The following is a 13477-nucleotide window of genomic DNA, read 5'->3' as shown; positions in this document are numbered from 1 at the left end:
AATGCTTTTTCATGCATTCACTGAAACTAACATACAGTTTTTACTTTAACAATCAATTCCATGCATGTAACGTTCATAATCTCACTCAACAATTAATAAACAATCAATTAACATATAACTACCTAAAGTAAAGTTTTCCCCCGATTACCTCAAACATTTGAGAGGTCAAAGGTTTACCCCTCAATCAATTAACTTTCAAGTTTGAATTTCTACTCCAATAGTGACCAAGAGCCAAAACTACAATCAACCAAATTGAATTCCATCAACATAACAAACTCAAACAATTTGAACCCTTAATCTCTACTTTTAAATTGCTCAACCTTCACTTTACAAGAGGTGGAGCCTAACTATTAGGTTTAATAATTATCTTTAGCCCCCAATAGCATAAATAAGTCATTAAATCCCCATTAATGGCATCACAAACTTCCAACCACCCAATGAAATGAGATTTTTGGGTATTTATGGTGCTCAACAATCGAAGACACTAAAACTCATCATACCTAGGTTTAAATACTCTAATCTACCCCTACTAACTCCTTTCGAGTCAACAAATTCAGACCCATAACCTATATAGACTGAAATCCTACTTCCACTTTCAAACCCTAATCATAAACTCATAAATGTGGAAGAAAATGGTAGATTAATGAGTATGATACTTACCTTGAGTGTTTGTAGCCTTTAAAATACTCTCAAAGTGATCCCTAAGTAAACCCTAGCAGAGCTGTGACGTGCCTCTTCTTTCTTTCTTTTCTCTTCTTTCTTTTTCTGTCTCATTTCGCGTCTGATAAAGTGTAGAAAATGGCCATACGTCGTGGCAGATGCACAACGCGCTATGGCACATGGCACAAAGAGGTCCTCCTTCGCTCAGAGATGGCTGTGCGCCACATTGGATGATCTACGCGTCGCAACATGTGGCACATCAACTTCAACTCTTCTTTTTCTTTTTCTTTTGATGCCCGGGTGGTCCGCCTCGATACCGAACCCACAACTAGAGCTAAAATAGCATCAAACATGATTATTAGACCTCTATGGCCACACACCACTTCAATTTACTTAATTATTCTAATGAAGTTTAATTAATCAGGAAATTAAAACTCGGGATGTTACACCCACGAACTATTTTTTAAGGAGTATCTAGTAGCTTAAATTATCAGATAGTACAAAATAAATCACGAACTTTTAAAAAGGGAGCATCTAGTAGCCCACTATTAACTTCAACTTACGGACATTATGTGGGGCCCGTAATGACACGTGGCACGATACGGGCACGACACGTTAGCATAGTAAAAGTGTAAATTTAATAACGAACTATTTTTCTCAAAACGTTGGGTAACCTTTACTATAAAAAAATGGACCATCCAATACCTTCCCCTCAATTTTGACCAAATATCATTTATTTTCATACTTATAAGGTCTACAAAACATTAATATCTCTAATGTTCTTGCCCTTGTTCTCAATATATGCTCCAGAAGAAGAGGTTCAATGAGTTCCTATCTGAAGACATTCACCAAGACAATGCTAACAAAGTAGGAGAAATAATTCATGACTAAATTAAGTTGGAATCAAGCTTTTTCTCATGCATAGTAAAATCAAGCTTTTACTTTATTGGCATCATCTTTGTAAATGTCTCAGATAAGAACTCATTAAACCTCTTCTTCTAAAGCTTATATTGAGAATGAAGGCAAGAAGATTGGGGATATTAATGCTTTATGGGCCTCATAAGTATGAAAAAAATGACGTTTGGTCAAAATTGAGGGTGTTGGATAGTTCTTTTTTTTTTATAGTAGAGGCTATCCAGCACTCTCAGGAAAATAGTTCATAGTTAAATTTGCACCTTTACCATGTTAACGTGCCGTGCTCGTGTCATGCCACGTGTCATTACGGGCCCCACATAATGTTCATTAGTTGAAATTAACGGTAGGCTACTAGATGCTCTCTTTTTGAAATTTCATAATTTATTTTGCACCATTTGATAATTTAAACTACCAGATGCTTCTCAAAAAATAGTTTATGGCCAAATTTGCTACTTTACCCAAAATAAAATTTCATTAATAATGATTATTTTAATATTATCTTTTATTATTTTACTTCTTAAATAAATTACAATTCCTCCTTCTTATTAACAAAAGATATTTTTAGAAGTTTATAGAAAAATTAAGATTGTAAATTATATGTCATGCTCCAAAAATTAGACGTAATTGATACAGGATATATATACATCCCTTAAGCCTTAAACAAGACAGTCTCTAATTTAATTTCTTAACGTATTTGAAATATGATTAGAAATCACTGCAACACTTTCATATAGAAAAAATCTTAAATTTTCTATAGAAATTTCAGCAGAACCTCCCATACAAATAAGACTTTTCAAAATCTCTATAACAGCCGTTTACAGAACCAAATCAATAATAAGGAGCTCTGATCCTCCACAACAGACAGATGATATAAATCACAATTCAAGATCTTATCTATAGTTAATATGGAGCACATGAATCAGACTATAAAAAATAATCTACTTTAGTTCAGCAATAAATTCCCTCAATGATTAACAAGATATATAAATCTAGCTATTATTTAAGGCTAAAATATTATCTAATGAATAAGGTTCCAATTTAAAATTAAAGGATTTAAAGAAAATACATATTCATGACATAAATCAAGAATTTAACAGAAATATCCATTAGAAAACAAATTAGAAATTCATACCTTATAGGCTGCATGATTCTATGTAATTATATGAATCATATATATGTATGAATCCAATTAGCAATGACATGGCATTAGAATTTCACTTTCATGTTACAATGTTTGTTATAAACAATTAAGAAATATATAACTCTTTTCAAAATCTAAATGTAAAAAAATACAACTTATTCAACAAATATCATTGAATAAACGAAAACCTTTTAAAAATTAATTTTTCATAGGACATAATCAGAACGATTGCTAAGCATGGACATAAAGTTTGTGAGGGTAACTAACCAATAAACGTGGATACACAATCCAAGAAGGTAACTAATCAACAAGTGTGGATGCACAATCTATAAGGTTAACTAACTGATAAGCATGGCTTAAAGCCATAAAATGATCAAGTGTGGCTATAAGTCATGAAACAAGAGTAGGCACAAAGCCCATATGTATAATAAACATGAGTACTAAGCTTACGAATAACAAATGTGAGTACTATGTTTATGAATACTAAGTTAGATAGGATTTAACCATAGCGTGCCAAGGGCTAATGAAACTGTCATTAATCGCCAATGTTCTGAAATCAATCTTCAATTTAAACCAAGCATGCATGGGTTAAAAAACAATATTTTTATCTCTCAACATCAAAATCACCATAAAACAATTCGTCTATAATCTCCCATGCATGAATCATATTGATAAATCATTTCTCAACTCATTAATCAAACTTCATCAGTATGTTAAATGATTAAAAATACTCCATCATAAAACAATTCTATCTTTTTTGTAATATCTTAATAAAATGAAAGTAGTTTCTTTCAAAATAGTTAGTATTAGAAATTGAAGTCATCTTGATATGCATGTGAAAATTTAACAATATTTGATAAAATGGAATTAGCTTATAAATTAATTGGGGTGCTACCTACTTATCTAATAAGCTTCCAAGACTAGTATTTACTCCCTCAACGAGCTCAAGGTACTTGATAATGCAAAAAATGGAGGGGAGGAAACAATGTCGACATCATGAAGCACAAAACAAAGAGAAGGGTTTCAAGCTCCCCCAAATCAAATCATCAATGACTGTCCAAAGAGGAGAAGAGGTTCTAGCAATGCAAAGCAAGACAAAGAAGGCGACGACAAGGCAAGGAAGAGGAGGAACTCATGGCTTAGACCTCTAGCAATGGCACACCGACGACTAGGACAATAAAGGGAGGAGGACGATAAGACAAAGGGGTTTGAAGCCTCTGGATTCTCATGACTTCTCTTACTTTTTCTAGGAACCCCCAAATGCAAATTGAATCGGGAAGGGGAGAAATATTCTAATGGTGTTATATTGGGGGCAAAAAAGTAACTTTGTAGAGGCCGAGGTGAAAATGAAAATAAATATGCATCTCCAAGGATTCAAACACTAGACCTTACGATAAAAACTAATGATAGTTACCATTGAACTGCCAATCCACCTTATTAATTTATACCAACATTAAAATAAATACACTTAAACCATCTAATTATAGATTTTAATTTACTTTGATTTTAGAGTTATCACACCACTAGACTACCAATATCTCTTGTTTCACTTATTCCAAAATTTATAAAAATAACTTCAAAATATGTTATTAATTAAATAATAATTTATCATTATTTCTAGGGTCATTACACTATATCTAATAAACTTCATTAATATGTGTAATTTTGTCAAAAAAATACCTTATAAATTAAGATAGAGGGAGTATTTTACAATTATTGTGACTAGGATTATTATGGTTATTTTAACATGGGCAAAATTATTATTGGTAAAAGAAAGTGACTTTTGATGGGGACTTTCATTGGTGACACCAAGCTAAATGATACTCTCTCTGTTCAATATTGTGAGATATTTTTTTTACTAATTTACATTCATAAAAATAAGTTAGTTAATGATATTTAAAGTTACATATTTTTTTTCATGTTTATCCTTATGTAATAGGTAATCTCAAATAGAAAATATTGTTAATAATATCCTAATTAAGAGCATTAATATATGGAAAAGCTGTATTAAACTTCATTTTAATTAATCATGATGGTTTGGTGTGTATGATTTGCAAGGACGACCAAATTCTATTAATTGCAATTATATACTGCTTAGGGTACATGATATTTCCTCAGGCTTCTCACTTACCCTTTTGGAGAACCAATGGTGTGATTCTCACAATCTTATTGCATGCCGGTCTTCTGGATTTTCTTTATTATTAGTTTCACAGAGCTCTTCAGCATCATTTTCACCACCATTCCTCAATTGTCACTGAGCCTAACATTGGTAGGAAGTTGTTACTTTGTTATGCATGTGTAGTTAAATAATGAAAAAAAATTAACTTTCAAATTAATTTAATTTTTATCAATCAAGTCCCCTATATTGTGCTTTGTTTTTTTTTTTAAAATTTACTAGTATGCTCTGGTCATACTTAAATAATTATATTTCTTTTTATATGTTAGCCCATATGGGTATCATCAATATTTCATTATTCATTCAAATTTTATTAGTGCTACTTTCTCTCCTTAAATAATAAGAACTAAATTGATAACTAAAGCAAATTTAAGGGACCAAATAGATAAAAATTAAATTTGGGAGACTAAATTGATAATTGAGACAAATTTAAAAGACTAAAAGTTTCATTGTTATCATTTTCAGCTATAATTTAGATAATGTAGGATGACAACAAATGATAAATCACTAGGGTAAATAAGGTAGAGATCTTCTTAAAAAGATGAACTTTATTTTAATCCAAAATATTATAAGCATTTTCTCTTAATTAATTTTGTTCCCAAATATAAGTAACCTAGTACTTATAATTTTTTTTTCCATTTTACTTCTTGTATTCATTAACTTAAATTTTTGTATCTATAAATTTAGAACCTTTTTCTCACTCATTATAAACCAAAACTAAGAGTAAAAAAAGGAAAATAATATATATATTTTCATGGGAATAAGAATTTTATTGGTATGTAGACTGCTTAAATATAGTTTGAATCATAGGGAATATTATGCAAACTTTTTATTTAAATTAAAAAATGATCTGGGTTACACTTTTTATTTTCTTTTTCAAAAATTATATATACATTCATTGCATATTATGCAAACTTTTGCAGATATGGTTGGTGGGAGATGGATGGGATGAAGAACAGATCTAAAAAAGCAGTGAAAGGATCAATTTTTATCCCATCTTCTCAATTTCCTCCAAAGAAAATGCGAAAAGATTGCTTCTACCATTATGCTCCTGCCATGATGGCTGATCCCTCATTCACTAGTATGCATTTATGCGGGCAAGTACTTACCTCTTTTGATTTCTTAATTAAGATGTACATTCTCCAATCACTTATACATGATACTTCACAAAAATAAAAAAAAATGGTCTTGATTAATTATAAGATTATAATGTGTCATATAAAAATATACTTATCTCCATCCCAAATTATAAGACATTTTTGGAGAAAATTGACTGTTTCAAAATATAAGACATTTTGACAAAAATAAGGTTTCATTAATGATATTTATTCAATATTTCCTTTCCCTTATATTTCCTCCTTTTAAATATATTCTTTTACAATTGAAGTATTAAATGAAAAGCATTTTGAAAAGTTTATATTTTTGTCTTAAAAAAGTAAGATTGTAATGTGTATTTACTGAGTTTTCTTGATACATTTGATTTTGTCTAAAAGTGTCTTATCATTTAGGACAGAAGGAGTATAAAACAGAGATTCACACAGGTAAATGATGGTGGAGCCATGGTTTAATTAAAACATCAAATTTGTTTGAATCTTTTTGTTTTTTGTTTTGTTTTTTGTTTGGTTGGATCCCAGAACTGGTTGCCTAGAAGGCAATAAGCGCTTGATGAATTGCTGGATTAGTACATGCCTTAGAAAGTTGGACGTTAATGAGTGTGGTTTTACCACTTTTAGCATCCATAAAGTATGGCATGCCAGCATTAACCATGATTTTCAATGTCATTCCACACTTTGATCAATCATCTCCTCTCTTCGATTTTATTTATGAATTACTTCTAGTATTTTTTTAAAAAAATTAAAGAAAACTTTAAACCTCATTAATTCTATCTAAAAATTTAAAAATTTATCAAGTTTTCAACTTTATTCTATTAAATATACTTACTTTTTTTAATAAGATATTAAATATACTTCCTTTAAAATAAAATACTCTAGCATTCAATAAACTTCTCTATATTTAATAGGGGCAAAATAGTAAAGATAAATATAATAATTATTAATGTGTTTTATAAATATGACCAAAACAAATATCCTCTCTCTATCCTATAAATAGGACGAGAAGAGTATCTATCAATAATCATTTTTTATATATGTTTTATGAGCACAAGAAGTCAGATAAATTGATATAAGATACTTAATGAGATATTAATTAAATTGATATAAATTGAGGAGTCTTCTTTACTTTTATATATACTCTCTTTGGTTAGGGCACTTTCTAGAATGATTATTTGACTTTTCATATAAGACACTTAATGAGATATTAATTATATTTTTTAATATTACTCCTACTTAAATTCATTAACTATGAGAGTTAATATAATGTAAATTTATTTTTTTTCATTTAAATATGTACTATAAAATTGGAAGTTTATATTATTTTCAAACAAAGTTAATAATTTAACTATATTGCTTTGATTTCAATGAAGTAGTTAATGTATTTTATAATGGAAATAAGGGAGAGTAACTTATAAGAAATCGTCGATGATGAACAATGCATATAATTAGTAATGTAGGATATTTGATTTATAAAATAATTAAGTTCCCACTTATTATTATAAGGGTTACAAGTTTATTAAGGGTTAATGAGCAAAATAAATCATTAAGTATTACACAAAAGGTGCCTTGGACCCTGAACTCTTAAAATGTGCAAAATAGACTTAAACTTTTAAATTGATAGCAAATCAAACCCCATCATTAACTCACTATTAATACCATACTATTCATTCAATGGGGCCCAGTTAAAATGATGATGTGGTAGTCCCTTGCTGACATGCCATTTTTAATTAGCAACACAAACCCTAAATTATGGCCTGAAGTAGCATCTTGGACTCTGAACTTTGAAATTCAGAGCAAATTATCCTTATCGTTTATCTATAGAACGCTTACTATTATATAGGTTAAATTAGCCTCAGCGTGGTCCACTACGTGAATGCATCGTTGGTCGTGAGGAATGATCAATAATTTTGTGAAAAATGTTTTTGTCCCTTTTTTATAATGTTTTCCAAATGATTAGTATCTCATACTTTCATATACTCTATAACTTTATTTAGTCTTATTTTGAATAATGTTTAGTTATTTAATGGTGAAAACTTGGGATTCCATTTGAAAAGAAGTTTAAGTATCAAAGGATTTATAGACAATAGATGTGAAAATCGACAATTTTATTAACAGATTTCAAACCCAAATTAACCGATTAATTAAAATCTTAAATTTCTTTTCAAATGAGATCCCAAGTTTTCACCATTAAATAAATAAATATAATTTAAAGTAAAATTAAATCAGAGTTGTAAATTATATGAAAGTATGAGATACTAATAGTTTGAAAAACATTGCAAAAAAAGGGGACAAAATTGTCATTTCATAAATTATGGATTATTGGCCGTGGTCAATGATGCATTCACCGTAATGGATCATGCTAAGGTTAGTTTAGTCTGTATAATAGTCAACTTTCTATGCATAAACAGTAGGAGTAATTTGCTCTGGATTTTAAAGTTTAGGGTCCAGGATGCCACTCACGTAATAGTTTAAGATTTATGATACTAATTAAAAATGACACATCAGCAAGATATTGCCACATTAGTGTTTTTGATTGGGGCCCACTGAGTAAGCAGTAGCGGCATTAATGGTGAGTTAACTGTGGTGCTTAATTTACTATAAATTTAAAAGTTTAGGGTTTATTTTGCAAGTTTTAAGAGTTTAAGGTCCATAATACTTTTTGCGAAATACTTGATAATCCATTTTGCTTATTAACCTGTTTATTAATAAATTGTCAAGTGCTCTAAATATACATTTAGTTACTTGTGAACTTGCAATATTTTTTGTTGACTTGTAATATTTTTATTAAGTATGGTTTGATATATTATGATCATTCTTTTACATCTCTTTTGTAATTAGTTGCGTTATGATATTTAATTTCATGTGCGGCATCAAAGATTCATGGGAAAATGACAACTAAGGGCCCCTTAAGGTTATTAATTTTAATTAAGGATCATAAAATATTGAAATCCCATTAAAGAATCATGGTCCTTACTTGGAATAAAAAAGATACATAACTTTACAAAATTGCCCTCTATTAAATACTAAAAATTAGATTACTTGAAAAATAAAGTGCTTTCACGGCCGAAATCACTATTGTAATATGTGAATATGTTAATATTAGTTGGGAAAACATGAAACCTTATTTGAAAATAGATTATTTCTCATGATTTTAAAAACTCACTTTTTAAACGTTTCAAAATCACTTATGAATATATGAAAGTGACTTGTGAATTTACTAATTTTACTTAAGAATATTAACCTATTGACATGTTAAATTTCATACTTATTATAGTTAGACCACTTAAAAAATAAAGTGTTTTCAATGCTGAAATCACTATCATGGCATAAAAATATTGTTAATGTTAGTTAAAAAAATATGAAACCCCACTTAGGAATATGTTATTTTTCACAATTTTAGAAACTCACTTTTGAAAGATTTTAAGGTCACTTATCAATATACAAAAGTGATTCGTAAATTTACTAACTTCACTAAAAAATATCAACCTATTGATGACTTGTCAAATTTCATGCTTATTAATGTATAATTAGACCAATTGAAAAATAAGGTGTCTTCATTCCTGAAATCACTATTGTGGCATATAAATATTATTAATGTCATTTGGAAAAAAATGAAACCTTACTTGGAAATCTGTCCAAGTATTTTTATTTTTTTCTTGAGGAGCATTTAAGACAATGGGAAATTGACCATCATCCTACAAGAAAAAAAATTATTTCCCAAATACTATAATTTAAAAATTATTTATCAAAATACTATAAATTTAAAAGTTGGTCTGATAGACATCGAGTTTTAGATGTTCTCTTTTATTCTTTGTCTGTAGAAGTTAGTTTTTATCTCACCAAATTTATGTGTCAAATTCTTTCCCACCTTTTCTCCTCTCTCTCTCCTTCACGTGGTCCTATTATAGCTCAAAAAATTACACATAAAGGAGGATGGATTCAAGACAAGGCAAGGAAAGATGAGAGCTTCACGTAGCAGTACTTCTTTTGTCTTTTTTGTGTCAAAAAAGTGAAATAATATTATGATAAAAAAATATAAAAGAAAATGTATGTTCATGCAATTGTGAAAAATCATTGCCTACATATTATGACCTCTACAATATCGAGTTGTAAGTGGGAAAACTCTCCTTCTGTGTGCTCTGCCAGCTTTGCTTTAATTTTTTTTTAACATTGTTATTGAGATATGACATTACGCTGTAAGACATGTATGAAAATATAAGCAGTGTCAAGTCTTGAATTGAACAGATTCACGGAACTAATTTTTATGCTGTATTATTCATCAACATGCACGTTTTTTCCTTCCCTTATTTTGTATTATGTGTGTCCACAGTTAGAAGCTTTGAAAATAAATATAAGTTGTGCAATTGTTACATGAATTCTCCTTCTCCTTTCTTCATCTTCTAGTGTTTGCATCTTCTTTCTCCTTTGCTCCTTTTTTTTTTTGCAAGTGTTGCATTTGTCTCTCCTTAGCTCTCAACAATCTTGCTCATTTTGACACCAGATTGAAGAAGGTAAGTACATCTATCACATGATTTAATATTTTAATTATGAAAAAAAGCATTTTATTTTTATGTATGTTTAGAATTTGTTTATGCCTGTAAATATTTATCTTATTGTAATCTTGCATTGTTGTCTGATGATGTTTTGACTGTAGTTTTGATTTGATTGCAAATTTAGTTTTTAAATTTTCATTTGTTGTGTCTCAATGATTATAATTTTCACTTGATAGAAAATTAATCTTTAAATTTTGGTTTGATACAACTAATTTCAATTTAATCATTTAAAATACATGCCCTTACATTTAAAAAAATAAAATTATGAAATTAAAGTCACATTTTTTGCTTTTCCCCCTCACTCTCAACCATTTTGCTTCTCTCTGATTAAAAACTCAATGAAAGATTCAAAGTTTAGGAAGACAAACGTTATTGTGTTAATTAATTATTATATGCTGCTGACCCACATTTAATTTTATTTGAAATAAATGAATATATTAGATATAGTTAGTGACATACATGTTCTCTTCCCATAAGTGGACCATATTTGTGGCTGATGAAGCTAATTAAACTTGGTCAACAATAAAACATTTACAATTAATTATGAGATATAAATGATACTTTTTAAAACAATTAATAATTATATTTACTAGAAAAATATATATACACAAAATTTTATGTATGTTTAGTAAATTAGGGAAAAAATCACCAACCATTTCATATACACATAATTTTTTGGTAAAAAAATTACAGATATCTTTAACAAGTAGTTATGTATTTACAAGTGATTTCTTTAAAAAAATTTGAAATGATTAGTTCAAATATATAAGAAACTTATCTAATTAATTGTGAAATAGTATTTTAAAAAATTATTTTTCAAAAACGTTTTAATTGTTTAATGATGATTTAGCCTTTAATCATTATTAGGTAAAAAAAATTTAAACATAATTTTAGAGGGAAATGAAATAAATTACTATTATAATTTTATAAATAAATAAATTAGTCATGTGTTAAAATGTGGATGCTTGAATGTTACTAAAAAAAATGCTTTGATGCTTGATTTATTATGTAGGGATTAGATTTTTTTTTGGTGCCTTGATATTAATTTGATTAATAAAAATATTTGCTTAAATATATAGGGAAAATGCACAATAGAAAAGAGCTAGTGTGCATATATGCAAATGGTCAAATTTTCAATAGTTCAGATGGTGTGACATTTGAATCTGATGATATAAGAATGATGAGGATTGATGTAAATATTACTCTAACCTGGCTAAAGCAAGATGTTAGACAAATACTAGAGTTTCCTACTAATCAAATTGTGTCTAATCTAGTATATAAATATCCAATAGCTATAAATCCGCCAAGATACCGGCATGTAAGTTGCAAATGATTCTGACATGGAACAAATGTGGCATATAAATTTACGATATTTAAATCAATTGACGTGACCAGAGCTATATGCACTCATTTCAAATGTAGATTGATGACCTCCCTGAATCACAACCACTAGAAGACTTTGTTAGATCTTTATTTCTATCAAATAGCAATCACGTAGATCTAATGGAAGAAGGAAGAAGGCTTAGCTTACACTTAGAAAATTTTCATCCGTTTTATCCTCTTTGCCCTGATATTGGTAATAATAGTGTACCATCTTCTTCACAAGCTCTATCTGAAGCTATTACGAATGATTTTGAAGGCGAAGATGAGTATGATTTTTATATAAATGGTAGTGGTGACCATGATAATGATGAGGCCTTTGAAGAGAATAATGAAGAGGCTGCCTCAACTTTCTTCTCACAATTAATATAGAGTCTACAGCGACTCCTAAGTTTAGTGGAATAGGAGATCTTTTACCTCCCAATGATGGGCAGAAGTTTTTCATCGGTCAAATGTTTAATAATACTCACACACTAAGATGTGCAGCCAAATTATACTCTGTTCGAGTTCATCACACGTTTAAGGTGTTTCCTTCAAGTGATAAGTACAAAGAATATTGATGTATAAATTATAAAAGTAGTTGCAATTAGAGATTAAGGGCTTGTAAAAAAGGAAATAGAACATCATGGCACATTACAAAATATGTAGGGCCTAATACTTGTTTAGCAACCTCATTAAGTCAAGACCACCATGAGCTAGATGCTGATGTCATCTCATCCTCTATTGTGGCAATGGTGACTAATCGACCAGATGTGAAAGTATCCTAAATAATTGAGCGTATGCAATCCATGTTTGGGTATATAGTGTCATATAACATGAAAGGCTAAACAGTTAGCAGTTGCAATGGATTTTAGTAATTAGAAGAGCTCATACTCATTATTACCAAGGTGGTTCGCCGCAGTCCAACATTTCATGCCTAGATCATGTATGAGATTTAAAAGTAAGCTATGCTTAGAAGTTAGTTATGAAGGTCAGCTTGTGGAAATGTTTATGTGTTTTTTGGACATTCAAGCCATGTATTAGTGCGTTTGAACACTTAAAGCCCATTATTTAAGTTGAGGATACTTTTCTATATGAAAAATATAAGGGTACATTTCTTATGGCCATATCACAAGATGATGACAGAAATGTTGTACCCCTTGCATTTGCTATGGTTGAGGGAAAGAAGAAATCTGCTTGGTTTTAGTTCTTGTATAATGTTCGCACATACGTCGTAAAGGACAGAAATGGAATATGTTTAATTTTTAATAAGCATCGCTCAATAATGGCTGCAGTTGGGGATCCACGTGTTAGGTGGCAACCACCAAATGGATACCATGTTTTTTGTTTAAGGCATATAGCTGCAAACCTTCATAAAGCACATGGGACAAATTGGTTAAAGGAAAAATTTGTACACATTAGTATGAGTCAATTATTTTTTTAATAATAAAATCCTATCATGATATAATTATTGATTATATGTTTCCTATTATATATAGGTTATGCATATGAGCCTCATGTTGTTAACCAACAATTAGCTGAGATAGCATTAATCCATGAG

Source organism: Prosopis cineraria, unplaced genomic scaffold (assembly GCF_029017545.1).
Source record: "Prosopis cineraria cultivar Desert tree isolate PC_DT_omini unplaced genomic scaffold, ASM2901754v1 PC12, whole genome shotgun sequence".
In the NCBI taxonomy this organism is placed as follows: Eukaryota; Viridiplantae; Streptophyta; class Magnoliopsida; order Fabales; family Fabaceae; genus Prosopis; species Prosopis cineraria.
Note: the sequence above shows the minus strand (reverse complement) of the source record.